The sequence below is a fragment of the Sturnira hondurensis genome, unplaced genomic scaffold (assembly GCF_014824575.4).
Source record: "Sturnira hondurensis isolate 20B ecotype Veracruz unplaced genomic scaffold, ASM1482457v3 Scaffold0013299, whole genome shotgun sequence".
NCBI lineage: Eukaryota > Metazoa > Chordata > Mammalia > Chiroptera > Phyllostomidae > Sturnira > Sturnira hondurensis.
The window spans coordinates 3,138,853-3,163,673 of NW_028085930.1; the positions used below are offsets into that span (position 1 = coordinate 3,138,853).

A 24,821-nucleotide genomic window follows, 5' to 3' on the forward strand; every position below is an offset into this window, starting at 1 on the left:
TACACTGTCTCTCTGGGGATGAGCTCACACTACTCACAGCTTCAGCTACCATAGGCCTGTTGTAAGTACACAGACACTCCCAAATCTCTTTCTTGTTGGTCAACCTGTCTCTTAGGACCATTAGAACAAATTTTCCAATACTGACTGTACCACAAATCGCAGATCCAAATTCTACCAGGCCCAGGAAGGTAGCATTAAATGCAGGAAACATGCCAGGTGTAAGAGAAACCACAGCAAATATTTGATGGTAAATAGCAACTGATTCTCCATTTTGATGTGCAAGGTACCATTAAGCACCAGATTCAGTGGGACCTGGCCAGAAATACAGATCTCCAGACTTATTAATTCAGAACCACTGCAGTAGAGAGTGTTGGGACAGGGAATGCTAGTCACTGTGGCAAAATGGGAATACATGCCTGTTTCAAAGAGGCATCCACCACTGAGCTTCATCCACATGGATTTTTATGGGTTGCTCATGGGTGAATTCCAAATTCCTTAAGGAGACAGTCACAGATTGCTTGCAACTCTTTCCAGACCACCTTCCTAGCTACATCTCCCACTTACCATAATACTTGCTGTCTACCTTTTTTTTTCAGGAACTGGTATTTCTTAACAAAGTCATATTCAACATCAACAAGTGCTTCTGAATTAATAAGTCTGAAGATCTGTATTTCTCACCAGGTCCCAGCTGGATCTGCTGGTCCAGGGGCCACACTTGGAGAACTGCTGCCTGACTGTATCTTGGACATGAAGACAGAATCAGTTGCCATTTATCATCAAGCTTGTACTGTGGTTTCCCTTATACCTGGCACTTTTCCTGCATTTAATGCCACTTCCCTGGACTTGGTAGAACAAGATGCCACAACTTCCAAAAAAATTGCACATATTGCAATCTCAGTGCAAACAGTCAAATGGAACCTCAGTGATTTAAAAAGTAATTCAAATTACCCCAACAAACAACTGAATTTTTTAAATATCTTCATACATCCACCAACAAAATAAAATGGGTGCCAAAAAATACCAATTCAGAGGTCTAGTATTGATGTTTTAAAAAGGCAACCAGTAAGGCATTTCTATCAATTTGAACATCAGTCACTTGGCCATTCGACTTCATCCCATTCATAATCCACCAGGCTTGTTCAGTCACCTCTGGTGACTCAAACTTAATCACATGGCATCCCTTGGACTTCACATTCTCCATGTTGATGTTGGCATATAACACATGGCCACATTCATTCAATTTGTCTTTTAGCATCTTCCATGCACAATGAAATGGGAGACTTCTCACAAATATATGGGAGACTTCTCACAAATATTTGGCAGGCCTCCTGGCCACCCAGGAAACATGGCCTCCAGCTCCACCAAAGGAACCTGTGAAGCTTCCTCCAACATTGCCATGCTCCATCTTGATGGCATGGTCAAAGCTGGTACTACCACCACTAACCATGGCCAAGCCCATGTATTCAATGCCAGCATTCAGGGCCAGGCTTATGGTGAGAACCCTGCACTCCAATCTATGGGCACCCACATGCTCCAGGCCCATGCACTCCAGGTGGTTGGTATCTACCTGCTCCAAGCTGGTGGCCATGTGATCCCACACAGGACCCATGTGCTTCATGCTCAAGCCCACATACTCATGGTCTGGGTGGCCTACAAGGTCAATGGATGAGCTATGCGCTCAATGCCAGAAACCATATGGTCCATGACCAGGTTCATGCACTGGATCTCAGAGCCCATGCGATCCATACCATAGCCCATGCATGTGTCCATGCCCTCCATAGTGACACCCCCAATGCAGTCAATGCTGAGCCCAATCTCCTCCTTGCTTTGCAATGATCTCTCCTCTCTTCAGTGCATTACTTGGGATTTTGTTTATGCTGCCCATGTTGATCCCAGATGAAGTAACCCATATTTTCCATAGCTCCACCAAGGGTCGCTCCTATTTATTCCAAATCCTATGCCTCCCACTCCCATTCCTCCAGGTCCTATGTTTCCCATGCCAATGCCTTTATTCAGGTGATTGGCACTGACAGGCCACCCTCTTCATCCTAACCACCAAGTCCATGGGAAGTTGCTATGGACAGGCAGGAAGGAAAAAAATCTTTCTTTGGTAGGGCCCTCTTATCCATTTCACGTGCATTGGTCTATCAAAATAACAGTTGGTCTTTAAAAATACATTTAGATTGCACAGCTTCAGTGGACCATTCAAAAGTAACAATGTCTATTCCATGACTTTTTCCATCTTTATCTTTAGAACGTCTGCCAGGAGTACCACACTAGCCATACTAAAAACTTCCTTCACTTACCAGCCAACTTCATAACCCAGATTTGCTGCACACAGTTTGCTTCCAAGCCTTCCAGCCTTCTGCACTACTCTCCTGACCTGTTTGCCCTGGGGAACTTCTTTTGTTTTCAGTTGTCCTCCACTCAGACTGGGCTTGTTCAGCATTTTGGCAACTTCTTTCATGCTCTCTTCCATCTTGAATCCAACAAGCGCCTATCCAGGTGATGTTCCTTCAGTGCCCATTAAGAGCTCCACGTTGCCACACCAACCACTTCTCTTTAAGTGACTGCCATTTCACATCAAAAGGTATGCTCCTACTCAAGGTTCTGGGTCTTCTGGTCAGGTTGGCATGTGATTCAAAGCAACTGCCACCGTTTGCATTTTTTTCCTCCTTCCTCTTCTCCTCCAGAGCTGGCGGTCACTCTCTTTCACCTTTCCGGCGGAAGCCCCGTTGGCGCAGGCGCACTACGCGTGCCGCTCTCAGCCTCCATTTTGAGTTCCGTCGCTGCCCCCTTGGTCGCGCTCAGAACCCTGCCACCATTTTCTTCCCGTCTGGGCTTTGTATCGCTGCCTAGGCTTTCTTAGCTCTGGGCAGTTCGTTTATAGGCACTGTTTTTAAAGCTTATCAGGAATATCATGTCATTTCTCAACAGCCATGGAAGATGGAGATTATTGTCTAAGCCACACAGAAGGAAGAAGCTTGCCCTACAGGCAAAAGGCAGGACGCAAACCCAGTCAGCCTGGTTATAGACTCTGAGCTCCTGGCCACTCAGCGGGGCTGCCTCTTGGTGTAGGTGGTCCTCTCCACATCCTTCTGCCCCCCCGCTGATGGTGAGTGTGTGCTTCAAGGTCTTCCTCATATGTGATCGCCACCATAAATCCCTCCCAGGCCCACTGTCAGAAATTCCTACTGTGACCCGGTCTCTCAGAGCACAGAGCATGCTCTCCTTGGGTCGCCCTCATCGCATCCTGGTGTGTGCCGGGGTGGCTCTTCAGGGTCACCATCCATCCCATCAACAAATGAGTCCTGAGCCCTGACAAAGTGCCAGATAACATGATTGATAGTGACGATTGATGGGAACCTAATAAACAGGCCCAGCCATTGTTAACAGAAATAGCAGACCTAGATCTGTGTACTCCACACACAGATATAAAGCTTTATAGGTTGATCCCATTTAATTCTCTCAACAACCCAGGACACTGATGAAGAAACTGAGAGAAAGACAAAGAAGGCAGATGGCTTTCCCGCAACCACACCACTAGTAAGTGATGCTGTCTGGCTCCAGAGTTTGTTCTCCAGGAAGACGGAAAACCACACAGAAATTGCTGTACAGAGTGGTGTCAGCGTAGGAGCTAGGGCAGGGTGCTGTGGAAGAACCAAGAAGAGCCACAGCAGGTATTTCTGTCTCATTTCTCCCCCAGCCCCACCTCCAACTCCTCCAGCTGTGAGGCCACAAGGGCTGAACCTTGCTTATTCACATCTGTTGGACTCTAGCCCCTGGCATATTGCCTGCAACCCAGATTGCTATTAAACTAAAACAAAATTGTCAAAATCTTAGATTATCTGCCTCAAAATTCTACATTCTCAGGGTCTTAGAGAAATGAGACTATGGACCAGCAAGAATTAAAAATAAGAGAAAAAATAAGAACAGAGTTAGAAATCCTTAATTTGGGCTCCTCAGGGTCAAACGCTATTCACACTTAGTAATTATTGATTTGTTGATCATCTGTGTCCATAGCTTAATCAAACTGCCCACTAGTGAAAGCTCAGGAGCCCTTGTGGGTGGATTCAGAATCACCAGTGAGAAGCCACAGTGCCCACACTCACTGCCAAGATGTGAGCACAGGGTTGTAGCCTGCCTCCCGAGCAGCTCTAAATCCCTCACGTTGACACTCTGAGTCTACTCTCTAAAACTGATGGTGGCAGCCCCACTCCCAGTTATACAGGATTCTGAATTAGTGGTCCTAGTTCACAAGGTTTTACTAACACCCAAATTCTCATTCTTGTCTTCCACTGAAATCCCTACAGTCCAATTCTCAGTTGTCTTAAGGCTCTGACATCAAAGGGTGAGCAAAACCGTGGGGATTGAGGATTATGATGATGGCTGCAACCATCATTTATTACATACTTATGTGCCAGGCACTATGCCAGCCTTTCAGAGTGCTGCTTCTAGCCATCCCACAGCCTTGTATGTAGCTGTCATTTGCCTCAACTGAAAAGTGTAAAAACTGAGGCTGAAAAGGCTCACAGACCAGCCCTAAATCACTCAGTGACTACGTAACAAAGCCAGCCTTCAAGTTCTGTTTGACTCTGAAGCTTTTGGAGTATGCCAAACTACCTCCCAATGATGATGGTGATGATAGGTAAATTATTTCTCATTATAGAAATTACAGTACCTGAGGCTTCTTCCCAGACTACAGAGACTGAAAGTTTACAGCAAATCACAATACGATAAGTGCTGGAGACCTTCAATTCTCCCTGGATCTCCACAGACTCAACTTCACAGCTGAGTCCAGAAGACAAAGTGAAATGAGAATGTTTCTGGTTACCTGGAAACCACATTCCCTGTGGGGGAGGGGATAGAACACTTAGTTTCTCCACAGGAAATGAGCAGGGGACTGCTTCTCCCACATCTGGGAAGAGGAACACAGGCAGAAATGACTGTCATTTAAAAATCTGAAGCTTTGTCAACCATCTCTTGATACGTTGATGGGTCTCAAGAAACATCCTAATCCCAGACCAGTGCCATGAATTAGTGGGACCCAAAAGAATGGTATTTAAGCTGGCATTTCAAAATTCGCTGCCTTGTTCAAGAGATTGTTTCTACCTGGGGCAATTCACAGCCGAGGAAGGGAACCCTTGCTTCACACATTCCCAGTGAGGGAGGTTCACCACCGCACAAGGCAGAAATCCCTCTGGGAAACAATTCCTGGGAGACTTTGCAGTTCTTTAAAACCTGTCCACCAACTTCTATAAAACTCAAGAAACAGTGGATTTTTCAATTAAATTCTGGCTGATTCTTAAAGATCAATCTGTAGCCCTCAGGGGCTTCTGGAGCTGCTAATGTTTAGCCTCCAGCCACTGGCAGCACGGATTACTGGAACTGCATAGATGCTCCCCATCTGTACCCAGGGCCTAATTCCTGGCAGCTTTCTTAAATTGCCTGGCTCACCTGTTTCAGGAACCAAGAGAGTGGGCAGAGTTCCCCATCTACTGGCTCCCCAGCTCAGCCTGACCCTGCCTGCCTCCCGGCTCACTCAGCTGTGCTCAATAGCTCAATGGCACCCAATAGCTTCCGACTGCCCCAGGCCGTTGCCAGAATCCACTTGGCTCTACCTGGCTGCTCCAGGTGGGGATGCTTCCTCACCCTCAGAAACCGCCTAGTGTTGAGGGTGGAAACAGAGCTGTGGGCCACCTCACTGCTGCCAACGGAACAGGGACAAGAGAACTTCTCAGCATCAGTAGCTTCATGCCTGAGATGTCCATGGAATCACTCTCCCCAGGCAGGCATCCCACCCCACTATGAGAGGTAGAGCCTCTCCCCTCATTGCTCTGGGGAGCAACCAGAGCTATTTTTAGATCTGATAGGAGGTGAAAGGAGGGAAGCCACGTTTAATCCCTTAGGAAAATCCAGGATCCATGTGAATGGCACAAAAGCAGGGGTACAAAACCCTGCAGAATCTTGAGCAGACATCCCAGGCCACCAGTCCAAAACTAAAGGGACCTTCCTGGTCTGGCCCCACTCTAGTCTTTGGGGTGAGCCCCAGGCTTGGTCTCATGTCCATTATACCCCTTCCCTAACATGCTGGCTTGTCCTGTGCATCTAGCTGTGAAGCCCAGGACCAAAGAGCTCTGTCTCTCTAGTACCAGTCCTTGATCCCATCTCATAGCCAGCCTTGGTTTTACTGAGACTCACATTTCTAGGAATTTTTTAAGGCCTTTCTCCCACCGAAGCCTCAATCTGCCAAACTCTGTATCTTGGGGGCAGTCAAAGCAAAATCCCTTGGGAACACATGTTGCAAGGGTGGGGAGACATCGGAAGCCCATGCATTGCTGATGGGAGTAAAAGCTGGTACAGCTGCTGTGGAAAATAGAACGGCGATTCCTGAAAAATTAAACACAGCATTGCCATAGGGTCCAGCAGGTCCCTTTCTGGCTGTGTATTCAAAAGCATTGAAAGCAGAAACTCTGGTATTTGCACATACAAGTTTGGGTTTTTTTATTACTTTATTGTTCAATTACATTTGTCTGCATTTTCTTCCTACCCCTACCCACCCCACCCCAGCCAAACCCACCTCCCTCCCTTGCTTCTATTCCCCACCCCCTTGGTTTTGTCCATGTGTCTTTTACAGTAGTTCCTGAAAACCCTTCTCCCTGCTGTCCCTTCCCTCCTCCCCTCTGGCTATTGTTAGATTGTTCTTAATTTCAATGTCTCTGGTTGTATTTTGTTTGCTTTTTTCTTCTGTTGATTAGGTTCCAGTTAAAGGTGAGATCATGTGGTATTTGTCTTTCACTGCCTAGCTTATTTCACTTAGTATAATGCTCTCCAGTTCTATCCATGCTGTAGCAAAAGGTAGGAATTCCTTCTTTCTCTCTGCTGTGTAGAATTCCTTTGTGTAAATGTACCACAGTTTTTTCGTCCACTTATTTGCTGATGGGCACTTAGGTTGCTTCCAGCACTTGGCTATTGTAAATAGTGCTGCTATGAACATTGGGGTGCATAGGTTTTTTTGCATTGGTGTTTCAGGGTTCTTAGGTAATGATCCCAGCAGTGCAATTGCTGGATCAAAAGGCAGTTCTACTTTTAGTTTTCTGGGGAAATTCCATACTGTTTTCCACTGTAACTGCACCAGTCTGCATTCCCACCAACAGTGCACTAGGGTTCCCTTTTCTCCGCATCCTCTCCAGAATTTGTTTGTTGATGTGTTTATGATGGCCATTCTAAGGGTATAAGGTGGTATCTCATTGTGCTTTTCATTTGCATCTCTCTGATGGTTACTGATGCAGAGCATCTTTTCATATGTCTCTGGGCCCTCTGTTGCACATACAAGTTTATAACAGCATTATTCACAATAGCCAAAAGGTGAAAGCAACCCAAGTGTCCATCAACATATGAACAGAGCAAAAAATGTGGTAGATACATACAAAAGAATATTATTTAGCTTTAAAAAGGAATGGAATTCTGATGCATGTTATGTGAACCTTGAAAATATTATGCTAAGTGAAATGAGCCAGACACAAATAGACAAATATAACATGATATCACTTATACATCATACCTAAAATAGTCAAATCCATAGAGATATTCGGGAAACTACAATAGTGGTTACCAGGGCTCAGAGCAGGTGGGTAGGGAGTGTTCAATGACAAAGAATTTCACTTTGGGATGATGGAAAAGTTCTAGTTTAGAGGTAGATAGTGCTGTTGTTTGCACAACAATGTGAATGTACTTAATACCACTGAATTACACACTTTAAAATGCTTTAAATGGCAAGCATTATGGTGTGTACATTTTACTACAATTTTTAAAACGTTTTTTAAACAAGTGGTGGCACAGGGATGAGGACCAAGTAGGAAGGTCTGTGGGCATTTGCCCTGATGGGGCATCTTGTTTCTCCTCCTCTCTGGGTCAGGGCATGCTTTTCTCTCCAGGGACGACTCCTGCTCACTGCAGGGCACAAAAGAACCTGGCCTCTGGAGTCAAAGATTCATTTATATTCCACATTCCCAAGCTGTGCAACCCTGGGAAAATCTCTTAACCTCTCTCTAAAGTGGGAAAAATAAACTCTGTTGAGCAGGATCATTCTGAGAACCAAAGTTTCTAAAACATGTCTATGCTTAGCCCAGGTTCTGGCAGTCAGGGAGTGTCCTCCAAGTTCAGTCCAGTGGGAAATGTGTGGGAAGCCTTTGCTTTCCAGCTGTCTTCCCAACATATTCCTGAAGTGTGCAGAAAGTAGCTGTGAGGGTGCCTGTTTGTGTTTGCCATCTCCACCAGCCTCAATGTTCCCATGTGTGAATGCGGTGCCTGCTTTTGCAGGGCTGTTGTGAGAAAAGGGACTTGATATGCACCCCAGTCCTCCTTGTTGGTGAGGCCAAAGAGAAAGACTCCAGCCTCAGCTGACACAGACCTGCCATGCACTACGCTCAAGAATTCTGGAGTGCTACTGTGTGCCAGGCTATGTTCCACGTCCCCAGGAGATCAAGAGTTGATAGAGGACTAGATCACGTTGCCCTGGGAAGCTGTCACCCTCAGCAATGCCACCTCTGCCATAGTACACACACACAATTCAGTGTCACCAGGGTCAGAGCCTGACACAGAATCAGGCCAAAGGTCTCTGGGACTTGTCTATTTCAGATGAGAGACTAATCACAGCTGACCTGTGGGTAAGGCCCCACACCCCAGGGGAAAGTGGCAATCAAGGGAAAGCGTGGCTCCCCAGGCAGTGCTTAGTTTCCTGATGTAGCAGCAGTGAACCAGTGTTGGCTTTTCTTGTTCCCTGTACCCAACTCCCCAGTCACCAAGCCCTCTGGGCCTTGAACCAGGTCCCTGTAGGTCCTGGGACGGTGCCTGTGGCAGAGATTCTGTGCAAGCATGTTGATACCTCTAACTATGCCCCTCCCTTCCTGATTCATGTAGTTCCACAGATGCAGGGTGTAGGGGTCGTTGAAGCTAGGGTCTGTGTCCCACACTTCATAGTAGCACCTCCACTCTGGATAGGAGATGGGATAGTCTTTGGGGGTGGAGAAATGACAAGTTTGAACAGCTTAGGTCGCTCATCCCCTGGAAGTTTTTAGGTTTGCACCAGAGTCTCAACATCCTTGTCATCAAATCAGGTCCCTGGTTGCCCCAAATGTGAGAGTTGTAGTGTTCAACAAAGTTCTTAATGCACTCCCACAAGAAGGTGTGGCAAGGGAAGAATCCAAACATGCCATTACTAGCGTACTGAGAAGCCTGTGCAGCAAAAAAGTTCTCCTCTGGTTTGGGAGATGACATCGGTGAGCATGCAGATGCCCCCATACCTCCAGATGATGGCCAGGCAGGAAGCATCTGAGCTGACTGTGCAGCTAGTTTCTCTGTGCACTGGCGTTGATCTGCAGGAGCAGGTGTGAATCAGCCCCCAGCAGCAGGGAAGGGCCCTCCCACCCCCCAGGAGTCACAGCAGGAAGCCAGGGTCTGGGGGCTTGGGAGGGCCCAGCAAGCCAGTTTCCAAAATCTCTATTGGTCAAAAGCCCGATTTTGAGAATTTACCAAACTTACCCCTTACACCCCGAAAGTTGACTTTAAGTAAAGAGTTAACAGCAATCAGTATCCTTGGGAAGACTTTAGTGGTTAAGGATTTCATGACATTGTTTAAAAAAAAAAATGAAAGCAGTGAACAGGTAAAGTAGAAACCCAAAAAGGATGTCACAATGAACTCTGAGTCAATTTCAATGGATAGTACAGTTTCCACAAATATGAAACCATGGAGGAAGAATTTTTTGAAGTCATAAAAGTGCTAAAGCCTGACAGAGGAAAAGATAAAGTATAAAACTACTTTAAAAATCAACATGTATGCTATTTGAAAAATTGGCAAAAATGCATGCATGCATGTATGTTTTCATTCACTAATTAATTCCTTTAATATTAAACAAGGCCCTACTTACTATGTGTGAAACTCTGTGACAGCTGCTAAAGATACACGTGAACAGAGACAAAAATCTCTACTGGGAGGAGACAGACAATAAATGAAGAAACATATGATATGTTGGGTGTTCATAAGGACTGTGAAGAAAAAAAGCTGGGTGAGGGGGCTATGAAGGGGGTAGGGTGGAACACAGTCGTACTTGGGTTCCAGCAGAAACCGGAAGGAAGTGGGTAGTTGAACTGTGCTGACACCTCTGAGGAGGTTCTAGAGGGAAGGGCTAGTGCGAGGGCCCTAAGGCAGGAGTGGGAGGAAGGCACTGTGGCCAAAGCAGACTAGTGAGGGAAGAGGGGTAGGAGATGAGATCAGAGGGGCCACGGGTAGAGAAGGAGGGTGGGTAAAGACTATGTGGGCTGGGTAAAGACTGAACTCATTTGGGAGGTCTGGAGGAAAAGAGGGATGTGATCTGAATTGGTCTTCAAAGGGCCCCACAGATTGCTCTGTGGAAAACAGACAGGGGTGGGGGTTTGGGGAAAGCAAGGGAAGAAGCAAAGGGCCAAGTTAAGAGACTGTTGAAATAATCCAGCAAGAGGTGAGGGTGAAGGAGGACGATAGTGGAGGAGGTGAGAGAAGTGCTCAGGTCCTGCACACATGGCAAAGAGCAAGCCATCTGATTTTGATAGATTGGATGCGGGGTGGGAAAAGCTGGATGACCACAAGTGCTACAAGGTGAGCAACATGGAAAATACTTTTTATTTTATTTTTTTAAAGATTTTATTTATTTATCTTTAGAGGGGAAGGGAAGGAGATAGGGAGAGAAACATCAATGTATGGTTGCCTTTCATGCATCCCCTGCTGGGAGTTGGCCTGCAGGGAACTGGCCTGCAACCCAGGCATGTGCCCTGACTGGGAATTGAACCGCAATCCTCTAATTCACAGGCCTGTGCTCCATCCACTGAGCTACACCAGCCAGGGCTACTTTTTAAAAGAATAAAAATAACTCATAATAATTGGCAGTGCTCCCAAATAAATCTTAAACTCTGAATCCAGGAAAACAAAATAGATTTTTCTAAACTGAAATATGTTGATTAAACAGCAACTCTTGGCTTTGACAAGAACGTGGTGGTGGCCAGAGTGAAGGGTGTGAGACGTGGAGGGAGCCTGATATATGGTGATGGAAGATGGTTTGACTGTAGGTGGGGGGCACACCGTGCAATATACAGACCTAGTGCCATAGAAATGTACACTGGAAATTCCTTTATCAATGCCACCCCCATACATATAATTTTTTTAAAAGCCAAATGAGCCTTCAGAGGCAAGTTGGCAAAAAAGTAAATGGAAGCCACACTAACCTCCTCTCAGGACCAATTCAGAAGTCAAAAGCATTTTTGTACACCCACAATGAAATATCAGAAACAGAAACCAGGAAAAAGATTCCGTTTGATATAGCAACAACAACAAAAAAATTAAGTACCTCGGAATAAATCTAACTAAGGAGGTAAAAGTCCTGTACTTGGAAAACTACACAATGCTGAGGAAAGAAATTTAGGAAGACACAAACAAATGGAAACATATACCGTGTTCATGGACTGGAAGAACTAACATTATCAGAATGTCCATACTGCCCAAAGCAACCTACAGAGTCAACACAATCCCTGTCAAAATACCAATGATATATTTCACAGATATAGAACAAACTGTTCAAAAATTTATATGGAACCATGAATGACCCGAATAGCTGCAACAATTTTGAGAAAGAAGGACAAAGGAGGGATCACAATACCTGATATCAAACTATATTACAAGCCACACTAATCAAAACAGTCTGCTACTGGCACAAGAACAAACACATAGATCAATGGAACAGAATAGAAACACCAGAAATAAACTCAAGTCTCTGGTCAATCAATATTTGACAAAGGGGGCAGAAGTGTAAAATGGAGTGAAAATAGCCTCTTCAACAAATGGTGTTGGGAGATGTGGACAGCTCCATGCAAAAAAAAAGATGAAAAAATGAAACTCAACCACCAATTTATATCATGCACAAAAATAAACTCAAGATGGATAAAAGAGTTAAATATAAGTCACAACACCATAAAAGTCCTAGAGGACAACACAAGCAGGAAAATCTCAGATATTCCATGGAGCAATAGTTTCACTGCTATGTTGCCTAGAGCAAAAGAAATAAAGGAAAGAATAAACAAACAGGACTTCATCAAAATAAAAAGCTTCTGCACAACTAAAGAAAAAATCAGCAAAATGAAAAGGGAACCAATTGTATGGGAAAAATGACACCTTGTACAAGGGTTTGATCTCCAAAATACATAAAGAATTCAGTCACAGTCTTGAACCCATCAGGGAACCAAATTCAGTGGAGGAAAAGCCCCTACCTGGGCAGAGCAATATCCTTTGTGGAGACTTCCAGTGTGAGTAGGGCCAGAGGGCCAGCCTGCTGGGTGTTACTGGGCACTTACTCCATTTTCTACATCGGATCTGTTAAGCTAGGAAAACTCAAACCCTTCTCATAGGGATGATCCTACTAAAATCACTGATTTGTTTGAGTCAGATTTTGCAAACCATCATTACAATTGGGCAGACATACAAGCCTTATAAAATCCTTTACTTATGGGGCATGAGCAGAGGCTGGTGTTGGATAAGGGAAATGAAGAGGCTCAGAATTGCACCAAGAAAATCCAGATGGGGCTCTCAGCCCACCCAGGGCAATACCTCTAACTGAGCCCAACTGGGAATCTCATGGGAATGGTCTTCCTCACTCAGAGCATTATAGGATATGCCTCCTTCAGGGAATGAAGAAAAGTATCCCTAAGCAGAAAAGTCTGAATATAGTGCAGGCAGTGCAACAAGGACCCCTCCCAATACCAGGAAACAGTTAAGGAGATTCCTGGGGATGGCAAGAAACTGCTGCTTTGGATTCCAAACTTTGGGCTCATTGCTAAAGCATTGTATGAAACTTGGAAGGGACCCGAATATAGCCCTGTAGACTGGGCAAGGCAGTGCACTCAGGCCTTTGAGTCCCTGAAGGTGCACCTCACTTCTGCACTGGCCTTGGTGCTTCCAAAACTACTGAAGCTCTTTCAACTGTAAGTGCATGGGAGACAGGGCATTGCCCTAGGATTCCTCATCCAAATACTTAGTGACATTTCACAGCCCATCACACACTTGTCAAGGAAACTAGATCACACTGTCCAGGGGTGGCCAGCCTGCCTGAAAGCTCTGGCAGCCACCTGCAAGCTCTTACAGGAAGCTGGAAAGTTTTCCTTGGGACAGCCTGGACCAGTTTTGCACCCCAGCAAGTGTTGAGCCTGCTGGAGCAACAGGGAAAAATTTGTCTCACTGCTGGAAGAAGGGGCAGGTACCAAGCCATTCTTCTTGACAATCCCAATGACTCCCTCAAAACTAAGTAAGTTAAATCCTGCCTCTCTTTTCCCTGGAGCCTGACTTGGCTACGCTAATACATGACTGTGCTGAAATAACTGATGAAGAGTATTCTAGCAGAATTGATTTACAGGACTATCCTCTAGAAGAAGCAGACTGGACTGTTTATGCAGATGGAAGCAGTTCCATGGACAGAGGAAACAGAGAAGCTGGATGTGCAACTGTGGCTCTTGAAGGAATTAGTGGAGGCCAAGGCCTTGCTGCCAGGAACCCCTGCTCAGAAAACTGAACTGATTGCACTGAAGAGGGCACTGGAACTATTGTGCACAAAGAGCGTGAACGTGTATACCAACTCCAGGGAAACTTTCCTAATTTTGCAATCACATAGTTCTGTCTGGAAGGAAAAAGAACTGTTAGCCTCCAAATAAAAAGGAGAATAAGCGTGCAGCAGAAATTTCAAAAGTACTAGAGGCCATTCAGGTACCTTTACAAGTGGCAGTTATGCACTGCCTGGGGCTTCAGAAAGAGACACTGAAGTGGATGGGGGAAACAGCGTGGCTGATGGGGCAGCAAAAAGAGGCTGCTAAAGAAATGTTTATAATGACTTTGGTACCTGTTCTGTTACAATTTGACCCTGAATATTCCACTGCAGACTAAGAGAAAGCTGAGGGTTGGCGTGTGGATGAAGAAGGTCCCAAGAGTGGATGGAAAAGACAAGAAAGGAGTTATACTGCATTCCTGAACATTTAGTAAAGCCAGTCATAAAGCACTTGCATGAGGCCACACACTTCCACACAATGGAAGAGACTCATTGACCACCTGTGTCAAACTGTGGCTCACCGGTCCTGGAATTTCTAAAGCCATAAGAAAAGTAATTGCTAGATATGTTGTGTGCCAGAACAACTACCCCAGGACAGATCTCCACAATACCAAGGACAGTGCCCACTTGAGAACTGGCAAATAGACTTTACTCAGATGCCAAGGGTCTGAGAGTGGGAATATTTGTTAGTCTTGGTGACACCTTCTTCAGGATGGGCAGAAGCCTATCCTACTAGAATGGAGAAATCCTTGAGGGAGTGAAAGCCTTACTGAAGGAAATAATCCCTCACTTTGGCCTTCCTGGCAGCATCCAGAGTGATAATGGACCTGTTTTTGTTTCAGAAGTTACACAGAAGGTTAGGAAAAAGTTTAGGAATCAAGTGGAGACTCCAAGTGGCATGGAGACCTCAGGCTTCTGGGAAGGTAGAGAAAATGAGTCACACCTTGAAGAAAAACATAGCCAAGCTCTGTCAAGAAACTTATTCCCATTGGCATCAGGCTTTGCCTATTACACTGCTCAGGGTAAAGATGGCTCCTCCAAGTGGGATTCAGTGGAGTCCTTATGAAATTGTGTACAGGTGACCATTCCAGGCTGTGATTGGGGTGGGAGACATGTATACAGATCAAGAAGTGAAGGTAAAGTAATAGGTACAACATTCAAGTCAGACCTTAGCTGTAATGAATGACCTTGCCTGTGTTAAAGACTTCTCCCCCACAGGTTTGCTGCATTCCTTTGAGCCTACTGATAAGGTGCTACTCAAGACTTGGATGACAGCACCTCCAGAAAGCCAACTAGAGGAAAAGTGGACTGAACCTTGGGACATCCTCACCACACCCACCATGGTAAAGCCATCGGGAATAAAACATTCAATTCACACCAGGATATAGAAAACACTAGAGGAACAATTGACCGCCAAACCTCAAGAAGACCTGAAAGTTGTCTTCATTACCTCTTGTTTAATTCCTTGTTATGGACAGCTTATTGCATTCAAATGGGATGAAAATATCTGGGTGTGTTTAGCAAAAAATGTTTTGAACATTTCTGACTTTTGTCTTGCAGGAGGAACTTATGTTGAGCAAACTTTCACTTCATTTCTTACAGGTGTTTATACTCCCTTGGAAAGCCTCAGAAATTATACCGTTTGAGATCAAAAAGAAAATGATAGCCTGGCTGGTGTAGCTCAGTGGATTGAGCACGGGCCTGTGAACCACATGATCGCAGTTTAATTCCCAGTCAGGGCACATGCCTGGGTTGCAGGCCAGTTCCCAGCAGGGGACTCCTGAGAGGCAACCATATATTGATATTTCTCTCCTTCTCTCCTTCCCTTTCTCTCTAAAGATAAAAAAAATTTTAAAAATTAAAAAAAAGAAAACGACCCACTCTGATATTTATAATTGACAACCAATGGCAACTATAAAGGACAGGGAAGTGCTTTCCTTGAAGGTCACTAATGGAGCCCGAGCTGGAGTGTGTGCAACTTTTGTCAACTGTGCTAGAAACTGTTTTGTGCTCCCAGCAGGTGTGAAAAGGAATCACACCACCACCACCACTGACTTATGTTATGCTTATGCTCATGTTAAACTGCCCACAGGATGGTTTCTGATCTGTGGAATGACGGTCTATTCCTATGTTCCAGCAAAGAGTTTTGGGGGGGTCACGCTCTCTGGGAAGAGCAATGGTGTTTGTGCTCAGAAACTCCACCTAACCCAGGCTGGAAAGGACCTCTCCCTTGCACCCAATTGTAACAGTGATTTATGCCTTTTTAGCCCTGCTGAGTGTGTCTTTAACCATATATTTTTTAATTTTATTGATTATACCATTACAGTTGTTCTATTCCCCACCTTCATTCCCCTCCACCCTGCACCCCCTCGCCCACCATCTCCCCTTTAGTTTATGACCACATGTCTCAAGTTCTCTAGATTCTATATTTCCCCTACTATTCTTGCCCTCCCCCCTATCTATTCTTTACCTACCATCTATGCTACTTATTTTCTGTATCTTCTCCCCCCTTCTCCTCCTCCCATTCCCCTGTTGCTAACCTTCCATGTGTTCTTCATTTCTATGGTTCCACTCCTGATCTAGCTGTCCTCTTGGTTTGCTTTTGTTTTAGGTGTGGTTGTTAATAATTGTGAGTTTGCTGTTCACTGTTCATATTTTTCATCTTCTTTTTCTTAGATAAGTCCCTTTAACATTTCATATAATAAGGGCTTGGTGATGATGAATTCCTTTAATTTGATCTTATCTGAGAAGCACTTCATCTTCCCTTCCATTCTAAATGAAAGCTTTGCTGGATACAGCAGTCTTGGATGTAGGTCTTTGGATTTCATGACTTGGAATACTTCTTTCCAGCCCCTTCTTGCCTGTAAGATCTCTTTTGAGAAATCTGCTGACAGTCTGATGGGCACTCCTTTGTAGGTGACTGTCCCCTTATCTCTTGCTGCTTCTAGAATTCTCTCCTTCATTTTAATCTTGGCTAATGTAATTATGATATGCCTTGGTGTGTTCCTTCTTGAGTCCAACTTCTTTGGGACTGTCTGAGCTTCCTGGATTTCCTGGAAGTCTATTTCCTTTTCCAGGCTGGGGAAGTTCTATTTTATTATTTGTTCAAATAAGTTTTCCTAACCATATTTATAGTGCCAGCCATGATAACCTCTTTGAAAGTAGAGATAAGCAGATTAGCCTGCGCTATGGCAAAAGCTTTGAATGGCACCTCACAAGCCATCAGTGCCATTAGTCAAGAAGAAGGACAAGTCAGAGAAGCAGTATTGGAGAATCATGCAGCTATAGACTACCTTCTTTTAAGGCATAACCATGGATGTGAAGAATTTAAAGAACTCTGTGCTTTAACCTAACTGATAGTTCACAGCTCATAGAGCATAAAGTAAAGCAAGTAATGATGTAGCATCCAATATAAAACAGAAAGAGGGATCCGTAAGTATTGACTTGTCTAAACTAACCTCCTGGATGCCTAGTATCACTGGTCTCCCAGAGGCATTTATTGTTTTCATCCTTGTCATTTTCTTCAGTATCATAGTTTGTTGTTGCATGCCATGTGCCCCCTTATGGGGTCTGCAATTAGGTGTATTCCTGAAACCCCCCATGCAACAGTCCAATGCTAACTTACATGCCCAACAAAAAATGATTTCTTCCATATGAAGCTGGTCTCATAGAAATAAGATTGTTTAATACTAATGGTGGGGAGTGATAGGGACTCAAGAGTTGGAAATTTTCAGGTAAACAGTTAATAAGTCTAGTAGGTAAAGCATATGTTAAAGCTTTTGTTTCAGAAACTACAGATAAGGCCCATCCTGGCTCCTGGGAGAGACAGCTGACCTCCTGGGGTACCGCTAGAGTTCACCACCTAGGGAACAAGTGGAGGCATCCGGACCATTGTGTTCCAGGGAGAGACAGACAGCCACCTGCCCCTGGGAACAGCTAACTGCCCAGGACATGAGTGCTGCAGTTTTCTTTAACCTAATTTTCCCTGAATTTCAAAACCCCTCACCACACCTTGTTTATTCCTTGCTATAGAAACACTGGCTTGGAAAGAAAGTATAAGTGGATTTGCTAGGGCACAAACCCACCGTCTTCTCAGATTGCCAGCCATCTGAATAAAGCTCCCATAAAGATTCAAAAAATAAAAATAAAAAACTGACACAACTCCACTCCAGAGAAACAAACAATCCAATTTAAAAATGGGCAAAAGACCTAAACAGAATCTTCTTCAAGCAAGACATACAGAGGCCCCACAGACAGGTGAAAAAAATGCTCAATATCACTAGTCATCAGAGAGATGTAAATCAAAACAATAATGGGATACACTGGTTGGAATGGCCATCATTAACAAATCAACAAAAACAAGTGCTGGAAAGAATAAGGAGAAAAAGGGAACCCTAGTGCACTGTTGGTCAGAACGCAGATGGTGCAGCTACTGTGGAACAGTAGTGGAATTTCCTCAGAAAACTAAAAGTGGAACTGCCTTTTGATCCAGCAATTCCACTGCTGGGATTATATGCTCATAATCCTCAAGCACTAATTCAGAAGAATCTCTGAACTCCAGTGTTCATAGAAGCACAATTTATAATAGCCCAGTGCTGAAAGCAGCCTAGGTGCCCATCAGCAAATGAGTGGATCAAAAATCTATGGTACATTTACACAATGGAATACTATGCAGCAGGGAGAAAGAAGGAGCTTCTACCTTTTGCTACAGCATGAATGAAACTGGAGAGCATTATGGTAAGTGAATTAAACCAGGCTGTGAGGGACAAATACCATATGATCTCACCTTTAACTGGAACCTAATCAACAGAGAAAAAGCAAACAAAATATAACCAGAGACATTGAAATTAAGAACAATCTAACAATTGCCAGAGGGGAGAGGGAAGGGGACAGTGGGTAGAAGGATTTTCAGGAACTACTATAAAGGATACATGGATAAAACCAAGGGGGAGGTGGAAGCAAGGGAGGGAGGTGGGTTTAGCTGGAACAGGGGGAGTGGTGGGGAGAAAATACTGACAACTGTAATTGAACAGCAATAAAGTAAATATATATATATATACACATATATATATATATATATATATGTATATATATATATATATAGTGACTAAAGAGCCTTCTATCACCCAGAAGTAACCCCAAAAAGGCATCAATAGGCAAGAAAAAAATCTCTACTAGGTAAATTTTAAGGGAAGGTAAGAGATATTTCATGAGTCAGTAGATTTTCAAATTATCCACTGTTTCTATATTTTTGTTATGAATTCCTTTGTTTCCTGAGTCTTTGATATATGCCTAATGATAAATTTTGTCATGTCCTTCATCATTTTTTTTTCAGAAGCTCATTCTATATGGGAGTGTTTTCCATGGACACATCCTTCCATGTTGGAACTTTTTGCAGCTGCCTTAGCACATTCTTCCCAGTTTGCACATTCCAGACTAGGTCTTACATTACAGAGTTTGACATGTTGCTCTCAGAAAACAAAATTTCTGATGCTGCAGTTCTGTGCAGGACCAGCCCAGTTCCCATTTTTTACAATGATGTCCCTTTTTCTTTCTGCACCATGAGCAAGCAGCACATTTCTGGAGGGTTGTCAGTCTCCATTCACTGATACATGAGGCAACCAGCCCCAGCTCCAGCTTCATGTAGTGGGCATAGGGCCACTCTCCTGCCAAGCATGCAGTATACTCATCTGCAATCCCACATAAGCTTTGCAGCCCAGCCTATGTATGCCCAGTTCCTCTACCCCTGGGATACACATCATCAGCTTGCTCTGAAGATTTATTCTTCATTATTGGTTCATGAAGATTGTGTGTTGTGTATCATACCTGTTTTTGGAGGAGTTTACAAAGAGGGTTTGATATGTGTTCATTCTACACCTTGATCAGATGTCTTTCAGTCATGTTCTCAGACACCATTGATCTAGACAAGCAAGACACATGGACCAGCCCCAAGTCATCTCACTCAGTCTTTCGGTAGAGTGGACAAGCTCATTTCCAAAGTGGCAACATTTAGAAATCTAAGAGGGCAGCAATATAGGAGGACTCTGTACTTTCTCCCTCCCATGAGCAAACTGAAATACACACACATGGAGAGCAGTTACTCATGTGAGACCACTGAGGGCTGAATGAACAGCTTCTGAACAAACAAGAGAAAGAGAACAAGTAAAGAAGACTGGGAGACTGGGAAGCCTCCACCAGAGCCATGGGAATTCAGGCCTGGGAGCCGATGAGAGGTGAGCACCACTGCTTACATCCCCCTCCACTTCAATAGGTGGGCAGTGCTCTATTCAAGTGCTTTGGCCTACCTGCAAGATCACTACAGCCCATTCATAGGTACATTGCTCAGAGTCTTCTGCCTTCAAAGAGAACAAGCAGGACCACTGAGCATCACTACACCTGGCCTCCGTCCCAGAAGATGCTCCAACCCAGCAAGCCAGTGTCACAGGTGTAGTAAGCTCCAGCCAGCTTCCCAAAACTCCCCAGTATATAAAGTCTGTACAGAGGTCCCATTACACAAGAGCAGTTTCTGTACAACAAATAAGTGAGAGATTGTATAGAGGAGGTTGGGGAACCAAGGAGCTCCGTGGGGACTGCAGAACTCTTCAGGGTCGGAGATGCAGTGAGCACCGTTATTTACAAACCCCTCCACCTCCATCAGGTGGGTGGGACCTCTATCCAAACGCTCTGACCTACCTGCAGGGTCTCTGCAGCACTCATTCCCAGAGACAGCACCCAAGTCTGTTTTGGCCCCCAAAAAACAAACAGGATCAATAGAACATTACTACACTCACTTGCCCCCCCACCCCCACCTAAAGCTGCTCTCGCTTGGTAGGGCCAAATGCCTTAGGCTTGTCCTTGTCATCCCAAAGTTAAATTTCTCCTTCAAAGTTTAAAACTTTGTTAGCAAAGGGAGGGAAGGAGGGATGGAGGGAGGGAAAGGAAGGGAAGGGAGGGGAAGGAAGGGGAAGGGAAGGGAACAGAAGGGAAGGGAAGGATAAAGGATAGGAAAGGAAAAGAAGAGGGGAGGTAGAAGAAGGTAAAGTGGGGATAAATGATGATGGAAGGAGACTTGGGGTGGTGGACACACAATACAGTGTACAGATGACGTGTTGTAGAATTGTATACCTGAAACCTGTTAATGTTATTAACCAATGTCACCTCAATAGATTCAATAAAAATAAATAAACAAAAATTAAAAAGCTACAAAATTTTATACAATGTGCTAGAAAAAGAAAAAGAATATTGAAGGAAGAAAAGATGGCGGGGAGCAGGGGAAGCCCTGGCTGGTGTGGCTCAGTGGACTGAGCACCTGCCTGCAAACTGAAAGTTCAGTTTGATTCCAGTCTGATTCCTGGTCAGGGCACATGCCTGGGTTGCAGGCCAGGTCCCCAGGTGGGGATGTGTGAAAGGCAACCAATTGATGTTCCGCTCCCTCTCTCCCTCCCTTCTCTTCTCTCTGAAAATAAATAAAACCTTCAAAAAAAGAAGAGGAAGAAGAAGAAAGGACAGACAAATCCTTTTAGCTGAAAAAGAAATTATCTCATAAATTAAAACCGAGCTGCTTACAGTTACACAAATTTAAACTTGAGCATCTATTGCTGCCATCTGCTAGATTAAAACTCTTCATTTAAAATCCAGTATTCTTCCACTCCATTGGCCATCCATAATCCAGGCTTAATCTGAGGACAGGATTATTTCATCTTGAACTATTTCCAATTTCAAGACACAAAAGGGGGGACTTCCGCCAAGATGGAGGCGTAAGTGGAAACACTGTGCCTGCTCCCACAACCCAGCTTGAATACAACAAAGGTTTAGTAAACAAAGACGCAGCCAAAGAACAGAAAATTGAACTATATGGAAGTCCAACAACAAAAAACCCTTTAACCGGGACCAGTAAGAGGGGCAGAGCCAGCAGTGGAGCATGGACAAGCAGGAAAGATCCCCCGACAAAGGCGCGCAGGCAGTCAGGGTAGCAGCGCGGACCCAGTGAGGGTGCAGGGCAGGCTGACCTCGGTCACACATTCGCACACAGATAAACCAGCAGAGGAGTGAGCAGTGAGATAGACCACGCAGGCCCCAGCAGGTGAACCCAATGAGGGCACAAGGAGGCGGGCACATTCACAAGCCTTTGGACAGACTGCGGCCGTGGCAGCAAGAGGCGGCAAAGGGGACGGACATTGCTTTCCTTTGACCCCGCCCCCACATACAGCATCACAACCCAGCAACTGGGTTGCCCCACCCTGGTGAACACCTAGGGTTCCGCTCCTCATACATAACAGGCACGAACAGTCCAAAATATGGCTCAAGAAGAACTCAAAGCCCCAGAGCTGATAACTCTAAGCGAAAAAGAAATATCGAACCTCTCAGATGCACAGTTCAAAATACTGGTGATCAGGATGCTCACAGAACTGGCTGATTATAGTCACAAATTAGAGGAACATATGACGGCTAAACTAATTGAAATGAAGGTAAATCCACAGGAAACTAATAGTGATGGAAAGGAAACTGGGACTCAAATCAATGGAATAGACCAGAAGGAAGAACGAAACATCCAACCAGAAAAGAATAAAGAAACAAGAATTCAAAAAAATGAGGAGAGGCTTAGGAACCTCCAGGACAACTTTAAACATTCCAACATCCAAATTATAGGGGTACCCGAAGGGGAAAAGAAACAGCCACAAGTGGAAAACTTATTTGAACAAATAATAAAGGAGAACTTCCCCAGTCTGGCAAAGGAAATAGACTTCCAGGAAATCCAGGAAGCTCAGACAGTCCCAAAGAAGTTGGACCCAAAAAGGAACATACCAAGGCACATCATCATTACATTAACCAAGAGGAAAATGAAGGAGAGAATCCTAGAAGCAGCAAGAGATAAGGGGACAGTCACCTACAAAGGAGTGCCCATCAGACTGTCAGCAGATTTCTCAAAAGAGATCTTACAGGCAAGAAGGGGCTGGAAAGAAATATTCCAAGTCATGAAATCCAAAGACCTACATCCAAGATTGCTTTATCCAGCAAAGCTTTCATTTAGAATGGAAGGGCAGATAAAGTGCTTCTCAAATAAGATCAAATTCAAGGAGTTCATCATCACCAAGCCCTTATTATATGAAATGTTAAAGGGACTTATCTAAGAAAAAGAAGATGAAAAATATGAACAGTGAGAGGACAGCAAACTCACAGTTATTAACAACCACACCTAAAACAAAAGCAAACCAAGAGGACAGCTAGATCAGGAGTGGAACCATAGAAATGGAGATCACATGGAGGGTTAACAATAGGGGAGTGGGAGGAGGAGAAGGGGGGAGAAGGTACAGAAAATAGCATAGACAGTGGGTAGAAAATAGATAGTGGGGAGGACAAGAATAGTAGGGAAAATATAGAATCTAGAGAACTTGAGACACGTCATAAACTAAAGGGGGGAATGGTGGGGGAGGGGTGTGCAGGTTGGAGGGGAATGAAGGAGGCAATAGAACAATTGTAATGGTATAATCAGTAAAATATATTTTTTAAAAATTAAAAAATAAAAAGGAAAAAAAGAGGCAAAAGGGAAGGTGAGACAGTGGTAAGTTAACTTCAATGAAACAGGCCTCACCTGAGAAAGCCTTTCCATATGGTTAACATAAGTGGGATGACTTCAGAGTATCTTAATTCTAGGGCACGATCTTCTAAGGCTAGAAACCCAAGTTGATGTTTGTAGGGTTCATCTTATACTGAGGCAGTTTGGTAGAAGAATCACTGACTCCTCCCAGAAATTTGGAGGGCTGTGGGCCCCAGTATAGATAAGTGGTTTAAGTACAGGAGGAAAATGTGGGAGTTCCTGTGGTTTGTACAGGCACTTATTTTTCCAACAACCAGGTTTTAAAAAGTGTTTTTTAAAAATTTCCCTGAGGGGGTCCACTGGAGGGACAAGAGACTTATACCGCCTCCACAGTAGGAGAGTTTGTGCTTTTGGCCTTGGGAGCTTTTTGCAGGTACCTGAGCGTGGCGTACCAAGCTCAGTTTTTCCTCCAAGATCCTTGATGGGGTTTCACAGCCTCTGCTGCTCTTGCAGCCTCTCACCCAGGGAGGCAGGAAGGGCTGTGTCTTCCTTTTTGAGCCTCCTGGTCCCACATGTGCGTGCTTCCACCTCTGGCAAGAATAGGGTTTTCCATGCTTTGTTGTTAGGTGCTTGGGTACATGAAGCCATGAGCCAGCAAGAGAAAACTGTAATTTTAGGTCCGCTCTTGAATGGCATTTTCAAATTTCACAGGTTGGGTGCCACAGTGGTTTAAACAAGTCTTCCTGAGGAACACCCCCAGAAAGTCAGTGTAGCCCAGGGATAGGCTAGATATGGGGCACATAGTGGCGGGGTGGGGGGGCGCTTTTTATAAGAGGTAGTTACAGGCAGCACAGAGGGGAGAAAACCAGGCCAGGGCCAGTGAGGTGGGGGTCAAAATGCCCTGCTTGGAGAAAGAGCCCTGTGAGCAGAGTGAAGCCCCAACTTTCAGATGAGCACGAGTGAGGAGATAGTGGCCACTAAATTCTAAATCCTCTAAAGACAGTGCAAGTTTGTGAGGGGACACTCCCATTAGGTTTTGTGATGTAATTGAGTTTTCATTCTAGGAAATTAGCCTGAGCTTTCCCTTTGTTTCTCCAGGAGGTCCCAGGCGTTCCTCCGGGAGCGAGAACAGAAGTAGGAATTTTCCAGTATCCAACGCAAGGTGGCGCCAGACTCCCGTGGACATAATGAGATCGTTCCTTCCAGTTGGGTTCCAGAAGCTACCAAAAGTTCCCTGAAGGAAGTGAGTCAGACCAGTTGGAAGGAAACAGAGATCTGCACCCACAGAAAGTTAGCCTGAGGAAAAATAAGGCACACAAAAAATCAGGGGGGAAATGTTTTAAGATAGGCAGCGGAGTAGCACAGAGGCTAGGCATAATAGTCTACTATCCCTCTGTAGAAGGCTCTTAGAAGTTAGCAGGAAATCCCTGGCAGAAAGATTGCAAGTGGAGCAGCCCCTCGGGAGGCTGGTGCTGGCGTTCAGGGGGCGGCCCCCCTCCCCTCCGCCCCCCGCCCCGGGGTCGTGGCCTGGGCCAGGAAATAGTGGCGGTGGAGAATACCTTCTGATTGGTGTATTTACATTTACTAGTATTCTTCATTGATACAGTGAGTCAATAAGCCCAACACTATTGAATAATAAGACTAAGTAGAAATGCATTCTA

The 24,821-nt window shown here is 44.8% G+C and overlaps 2 pseudogenes; both read right to left on the bottom strand.

Moving 5' to 3' along the window:
* Positions 1-1,033: 1,033 nt before the first annotated feature.
* LOC118997501 (heterogeneous nuclear ribonucleoprotein M-like) lies at positions 1,034-2,479 on the bottom strand (annotated as a pseudogene).
* Positions 2,480-8,732: 6,253 nt separating this feature from the next.
* On the bottom strand, positions 8,733-20,339 carry LOC118997502 (alpha-1,4-N-acetylglucosaminyltransferase-like; annotated as a pseudogene).
* Between the last annotated feature and the right edge of the window lie 4,482 nt (positions 20,340-24,821).